Raw genomic sequence first — 8,569 nt, forward strand, 5'->3', positions numbered from 1 at the left:
GTGTGTGTGTGTGTGTGTGTGTGTGTGTGTGTGTGTGTGTGTGTGTGGTGGAGAGACAGTAATGGCAAAGACAGCGACTAAGAACTTGTCCAAAGCGCTAAGCGCTTTGGACAAGTTCTTAGTCGCTGTAACAATATTAATATATTAATATTGTTAAAGTGATTAAAAAAAGAGTAGAGACATAATTCAACCCTTGCTCCTTATGTCATTTTAATATGGAATAAGGATTTTAATGATCACATCTGTAAGATTGACAAAGCAAAATCTGAAATTGGAAGCAAATCCTGTACTTTGATTATTTAATGTTTTTTTCTTCTTTGCATAACGATCGTCTGTGTTTTCTACCTGTTTTTTACTTGTTTTACTTACTGGAAGTACTTCTTGAGCTGCAGGAGGAGCTTGTTTACTGTCAACTGTGATGATCGTTGATGTTGCTGCAGCCGGAGACGCAATGACTTTTCGACGTGTGGGACACAATATCTGGGTTAGAAACTAAATGTAAATGTGTGCATTTCTTTGATAAAGCAAGCATGAGCCTCGTGTGATCCAAAGCCTTAATCTGCATGAAGATTTCCTCTGTTTTGATGATTATTCGGAATGTTTACTGAATAATGAATTGTTGCTGATTTCTCTACAGTTTCTTTGACTGAGCAGTATAAATATAAAACACTGGCGTAGACTGGATTTTTTACAATAATGCTGACCGTTTTGCTCAGCATTGTGGCCTTTTTGTTTTTTCTCTTTCCGCTGCAGCAAAGCCGGCTCAATTGTAATGCAGCAACAAAGCCAATGGCCACCGTGGTGGCTCAAGAGGGATTTCTTTTGTTTATTTCTTCTTCTTTTTTTGTCACAAAAGAGACATAAGAGCTATAATTCGCTGTATGGTCGAGCTTGAGTGCAAAGAGAGATGTCTGAAACCTCTCTCAGTGACGGCTCTGTAGACGGCATGAGAGAGAGAAACCTCGGAGAGGGATTCAGAGAGATGAAGGATCACTAGGAATAAAGCAAATGACTCACTGTGTGTGTGTATGTGTGTGTGTGTGTGTGTGTGTGTGTGTGTGTGTGTGTGTGTGTGTGTGTGTATACTCGCTGCTCTGACCCATCTGCTCTTAGATCTTTCTTCCAGAACCACCAACTGGAAAGAAAATAAGTATAGGAGAGAGAATGTGTGTCTATGTGGGTGTGCGCTATCTGATTTACATAAGTATGATAGTAAACTAATAGTAAATGGAAACAAGAATAGCATGTGTGCAATTATGTATGTTGTGGATTCATAGACCAAGTTTGTTTTGTATGCGTGTGAGATGATTTTAATTTCCACTTCCTGCATCATGATTTTTTATATGTATATATATATATATATATATATATAGTATACTGTATACGTGTGTGTGGAGGGGATAATGGCTGAATGAGAGCGAGAGAGAGAGAGAGAGAGAGAGAGAGAGAGAGAGAAGTAAAGTCGCCTTCCTTATTCTCAGTTTATAGGCTAATTTCTGAGATTCCCAAAACACGTATGTCGCAATAATTTAGCTTGATGGGATTTCTTAAAACACATAAGTGAAATCTCGCCCCGCTGCGGATAACAGAGTCAATTAAAAAAAACTTGTGAAGAAGGATTTTCGTACTTCTGACTGCCCGGTTAATCCGCTCCAATACTGATGTGGCCTTGTATAAAGAGCCAAAAGATCGTTTTACCGAAGAATTAAGAAATTCAAAAAGCCTAAACTGTGAACACAGAGGCAAGAGGAAACGATCCGTCCCTCTGGAAACAAATATGGTAGTCATGTAGAAGAGAGGCAGTGGTGGTTTGAACTTAACAGTAACTTGCCAAACACTCCAATACTGATATAACTAATTCAGATCCTGAATTAATTCAAGATAATTCAGATCCTGAACAGATTCGAATTTGGTGGTCAGAGGTCACTTTGACCTCACAAAGCACGTTTTTGGGCCATGACTCATGAATTCATATGCTAGTTATGACAAAATCACACAAATATCTGATAGGGTGAAATGAGGAGGTGACGACATTTTGGACAGACCCGGATGAAAACTACAACTTGACTGGTTGTAGTTTTTGTAGCGGTAATTCTAGTTTAGTATGTTTTTACAATGATAATGTGCATGACAACTTATGGATAACAAGTATTTACTAACAAGTTTGAAATACTGAAATGTTAATTGTTACTTTTGTTGTTAGCTTTTCCATTGAGAGTTGGATGATGTTGGCAAGAACTCAGTTGATCAGGAATGTATCTAGATATAAATACTTTTTCTGACTGTAGCTATATTATTAATGCCTGGAAGTAAATAGTAATCTGTCGCTACAACATTATTTCTGTCCCTTTTATATTAATATATTTTATTACTATGCCAACTGTTTCTTTTTAGTTTTTAGTTTTATTGTAATGCGATAGCTAGTTTAAAAATAGTACACGGTGAACTAAAGTATTCTTTCTCTCACTAAAACGTCTCTGTCAGACTCTGCAGAGGTTCAAATCATATTTTACCAGCTATTCCCAGTGTGTTTTTATTAACGTGTATCAGTCTGTCAGATTAAAACAGAAATTTCAAAAGCTTCTTCACTTAGCAGTACATCAAAATGCTCATCTTTAATTACCATACAAACACCTGTAGCTATCAAAAAGCATTGGTGTTGGGCCATTTAAACATCAATCAGCCTACCAGGTTGATGAGTGATGAGAACCGGGCAGATACACCAGGATAAGAGGCACTATATATCCCACCTGATCTTGGGATACCCTGCAGGGATTGGTGGGCTGCTGTCAGTCTATCCTGCTAGTGCTGAAAATCCCACAGGGAAGCTCCTCACAGACATTTACAGTGGTCCCAGAAACTGTAGATTTGTTCTGTGGCCTGGTGAAGATCGTTTCACTTTAGTCCAGGAAAACTATATTCTCCTAAAAAGGCGAGTGTATCAACTAGAAAACTACTACTGTACATGTTCTCTGGGACAAACCCACACTGCATAGATCAGAATACCAATCTGAGATATAATCACTAGCGACTGCCTACGTACTAATATTCAGTCTATTCAGTGTCTATACAGTGTATCTATGGCCTCGCCTCTAGTTACCAGGTCCTTTACCTAGTTAGTAGGTTGTAAAAAATGAAGTAAAAATAAACCACATAAAACAATACACATACCACGACTTTAATTAAATAGTAATAAAATAGTAGTAAATAGTAATAAAAAAGTAGTAAAAAAAAATTGTAATAAAAAAAACAAAAAGTATTTTGTTGCTCAATTTTTATTTTGTTTTTAGGTAAAAATCAAGTAAACAAAAGTGTGATTCCTCTGCCTCGCTCTTGGTAGATTTATACAAACTACACCTCAAACAGATACCTTTAGGGTTACTGTACACCCACGTAAAAAGTACCTTCAATTACCACCTTTAAATGTCAATAATACTCAGAATCTCTCAAATATTAATTTACCTCACAACTCAAATACTTTAAATATTAAAAGATTCCAAAATATCAACTCAAATTTCTTAAACTCACAAATACCCAAATACTCACGTAGGCCTATTCCAAATACTTTATCTATAACTCCTCCATTTCCAATAGCCAAATATCTCAAACATTGGTAGAAATACTGTCATCTTGCATTAAATGTGCTTTAAACCAACACTTCTGACACGTCCTGACGTCAAATACTCCAGCTTGGTCAGTGGCCATATGTTACGACTATGTGACTATCACTTTGTACTTAATAACTATGACATTCCAGGTACCAGGTATCAACAAAACTACTTGGCTGGGTTCAGGAAAAGATTGTGGTTTAGGGTAAAATATGTTTGTTTGTTATGTAAAAAACTGTAAAACATAACTTTATTTACTGGCGTAGGCAAAGTATTGAAGTTATGTAGCAAAACTACAGTCAAATAAGTCAACATTAATACAGGGGTATGTCGGGACATTGCGTGCAGCATTACAAGTTTAAGTTCAGCTTAAATGGATGAACAGCATAGGATAGGAAAGGACAGATACACTTTTAAAAAATGTTGATGAAGTAACAAAATACTTGCAGGACAATTAGCAGCATTTGTAAACCTCTGTAAATGTGTCACATCCCTGCTGGTTAGTCTCAGCTTGTTCCTCTTTGTCACTGCAGTTTGTCTGAGTTGGCATATGCTGTCACGATAATGGAGACTCTTCCCTTGGACATATTGAATATTTTAACAGCTTTTTGACTGATACTCCTGCAGTTAGAGCGCAAATGATTTGGCCTCCTTAGAGCGTTGTTACAGTAGTTGTTTCATGTTGCTTTATAAAAAGACATCAAACTGCTGATTACAAGGCTTTATCTTGCTGACAAATGCTACTAATTGGCATTCCACCTAATGCGGCCCACCTCTAGAAGTGTTTGCAGTTGTGATTAAGCTATTCCAATTGTGTTGGAAGTGTTTACATGGGAAATGGAATATTATATCCCAAATGTATGTCAATATAAAAGAAGGCCTGTGACCCACGTCGGCGCGGTGCAATACTTTATTGTTTCTATCACGACTAATAGGAATTGATTTAACCCTGGTCTTACTCTCAGAAACTACCTTGAAACAATATCAATAATCAATAATCTCTAGTTTCAAGTCTTTTCAAGTTAAATAGACCATAAAGCAGTGTATGCTTTAGGGCGTGGCTATCTTGTGATTGACAGATTGCTACCGCTACCAGAGCCGTATTCGGCATCTCTACTTCACTCCCCCGCATTCCAAATATGGTCACTTCCGTTCACTGGTTGCAAAAAGCCAAGATGGCGATGACCGTAATTCAGGCTGGTGATGGGAAAAACGTCAAACTAAAGGCTTTAAAACAGCAGTTTAAAAAAATAAAAAATGCTTGACGTCCCGACGAAAACGTCCACTTCTTATATACAGTCTATGGGACGGACTCGGTAATAACTAACAGTTATATTTCCTCCATTATCTCAAGAAGTGCATTTTCCTTCTACCATTTTGTACAACACAATATTCATAGGCTTTCTACCATGGCTCAGACCGTGGTTGACAGGAATCCAATTGTTCTCAGTAAGGTAAAGGCACACAGAGATCCCTCTCAAGTCAGCCCTCAATTCCGCTGTTTTGAGCACATTCCGCTCGTAGTTGTCTGTGGCTGCCCGAGCTAAAAGAGGGCACGTCCCTGGAGTTTCATCCGGGTGATTGTCAGGGTATTGGATTTGGCCGTCCCCAGCCTCATTTGCTCTCCCCCTACCTATCAGAGAGCTGCTTATCCCATGACAGGGGGAGGCAGGCATGGAGCTTAGCGTGAAGCAGTTCACGGATCAAAGCGGTGAGATAAAGTCTACCACCAGGCGGGATGCGGGATCACCAGGCGGGATGCCCCCCGCCCCTGGATAGAGAATCCAGGGGCGGGGGGCGGTTTGTGATGTGATCAAGGTGAGTCTACAAAAGACTGTCAAAGGGCTTTTTGACCACTGAGGTCACAGCGAAAGGCCTGAAGTCATTAAGGCCTTTGATGCAGAGTCTTCCGCGGATAGGACTACCACAGTTGAGAGCAACTAATTAAAGGTTCCATCATTAGTGTTCGTGCTCTAACAACCAAATGTGCCACAGGTACACTACAATAAGTGTTGTGTCACCAGACAGCCTCTCAAATCTAAGAGCGGAGTTGCATTCACGTGCCTGCACAAAAAAGGAAGAATCAATAAACAATTACCAGTGCTGATTTATGCTGCCGTTTGCGTGGAAACTGTGAGAAAAACAACGAAGAATTTTCAAGGAAATGGTAGATCTTAGAGGCATTGCAACATAGATTGTGAAAACAGTGGGTAAGGGAATTTTGTAAGAGCTGGTCGACGTTCCAGCTGAGCTGGAGTCCATTATAAAATAACACTCGTAAATCTAAATGGAATGAATCATGATAAAGTAGTCTTTCACTCAGGCCTCCTGCCCACACCTCTGACGTTGACAGTCCTGAATTCATTTGAAAACTCTAACATTTATAGAACCTTCGTAAAGGGAATAGGAAAAACAGCAGGGCACTGTGACCTGCTAAATTTCCTATTACTTCACTATCAGAGATCACTCCCTGTTCCCCCGCACTCCTAATTCAAATCACACAATGTAATTGTGTCCAACAGTCGCTGCTGAGTGCGCTGACTTCGTGTGCAATGTTGCACTGCTTTAAAGTGCGTCAGCAAAGCGCCTCTTCTCCGTCTCCATAACAGTCGATGCATGCAAACAAAGTTCCCACTGGTGGTCCAACACGTTCTCATCCCAACTCGTCACAACCAGGTGCTTTGTGAGACATATTGGCATCACTTTCTAGCACACCGGGTAGCCCAGCACGTCAAACTATTACACCCCGCTATGGTCGCAATAAACACATGGTTGGGGAAAAAAACACTTGCTAACGTTTAGGCAACAGCACCACCTAGACATGATTGGGCTTGAAATAAGTACATAAACAAAGAAAGACGTAACATCATTTGGGAAACACATAACTTTTGAATAAATAAGCAACACATTGGGACACAAACACCGCTCCTGGGTGAAAGTACTGTGTTTGTGTGCGTTAATGCATAAACAAATAAACAAGTGGCGTTAAAACCAATTTACGCTAACATGTTATTATCGTGTTTACTTTGATAACCCTGCCTGTTTGAAAACTTGATCAATTATTAAAGCACATGTATGGTTGCTCATAATTAAAGGATAAGACATTCTACTTTTTTTTGTCAACAAATTCCAATGAAAGACCAAAACCAACCATGAATTCATCCTACTAACAAGTATCACCTGCATCGTCAAAGTCTGTAATAGAGCAATTCTTCTGGGAATGTCACCACAGGCACCCAGTTAGTAATATTGCAAATATATAAATATTGCAATACTACTGATCAGTGGACCGAATGGCTCCATCGCCACTGAGTTACCTCCTTCAGATATAGATAGCAACCTAACAGACATTTATTTAAAGGAACATCTTCAAGATGGCCACTTCAAAAGGATAAGGTTGGCAGTGTTCTGTTTATCTTATTGTCACTGAATCCACTGTACCAGCTTGTCTCTCTGTACTTTCTGAGTCAGCCACAAGCCCATTGGATTCTTACTAAAGCTGTAAATCAGGTCAAAAATACATAGTACTAACCTTAGCAACAACATTACACACATAACTTTATTTGTGCATTTGTTGGGAACTATTTTCAGCTGCAGATTAAATGAGGGACTGACTCAAAATAAATGACTGTGTCCATGTTCATCATAATAAAGGAACATGTCACAGTGTGGCTCATTGATAGAATTTGGAACGATAGAACGATGGAGGCACAGAGGCAAACAATATATCGGTTTTTCTCCATTGTGTTTTCACACAACAAATAGGGCTACACACACAATTCTTAAAAAAATGGCATGTTAGTGTGGAATTTTGGACGCAGACCAAGACTCAAACTCTCAGAATAAATCCTTTGTTTTCACTCAAAAATAAATTCTACATCAACCAGAAATCTTAAGGATTGCCACTTTAGGTTAGAACATAACTCTACTTGCATAACTGTTGGGATTCAACCCATGGTGTGGAAACCGGCATAATATTGCCTGATTGTCTGATTGCTAAATGGCTGGTCCTTTAGTCTATTGAACATTGAAGTGTGAAAGTTGTTTTCTTTTTACCAGCAGTTTGAAATCAGAGGACCCGAAAACTGGTAGACCATACGAAAGGGGGCTTGAGCTGCTCTTATTTGTGTTTTGTGCTACTCTAACCTGAACAAAAGAACAGATGAATGGATGGATGGAAATGCTTATAGCCGACATATGCCTTGAAAAAGCCTGAAGAAAGCTCACAAAAGATATCTGGCCAGCTTGATCCCTGATAATTCACTGGAACAGTTGCCAAATGCTATACGTATGTCAAGCGTGTCTTCATTTTCTCCACAGTTATCCTGGTGGGCCGTGGTGAAGCTGTGATCCTCTTTTGTGATGGAGCAAACAGGCTAAAAATGGATGTCAACCCAGGCTATGTTTCTCCAAAGAAGAACATCATGCCTTTTACTCCAACACACACACACACACATTTCACTTTTCATTCAATATGCAAATTGAAACCGCAGTTCATTTGCTGATGAAAGAGGATTCATGCTCAATTATGTCTTAATGGGTTGGATATAACGGCACGCTCAGGCCAACAGATTTATTTTAGATGATTTTTTTTCCCATTAGGTTAAATGTGACTTGAATTTTTCCAAAATCAACTGTAGTAAAAGTAAACTGAGCTTAACTCAGGCCATGGCTACATGCACATATACATCTCTCCTACAATAAAAAATAAAAAAGCGTGCGTGTAGGTCGAACGACAGAGGGCGTGGGTGCGCTTGGAGCAGACGCGTACTGATGTCTCCTGAATGCCAAGCACATCGACCCACACACACAAGCACAAACACACACACTCAAGTTGTTCCTGGTGCAGCTGAGAGAGCAGAGATGGAAAAGTGAGAGAGAGTGAGATAGAAGCACAGAGGGGAAAGTCAGAGCGAGAGAGAGAGAGAGAGAGAGAGAGAGAGAGAGAGAGAGAGAGAGAG

This window comes from Anarrhichthys ocellatus, unplaced genomic scaffold (genome assembly GCF_004355925.1).
Source record: "Anarrhichthys ocellatus isolate YVR2014 unplaced genomic scaffold, GSC_Weel_1.0 scaffold61, whole genome shotgun sequence".
NCBI classification, from domain to species: Eukaryota; Metazoa; Chordata; class Actinopteri; order Perciformes; family Anarhichadidae; genus Anarrhichthys; species Anarrhichthys ocellatus.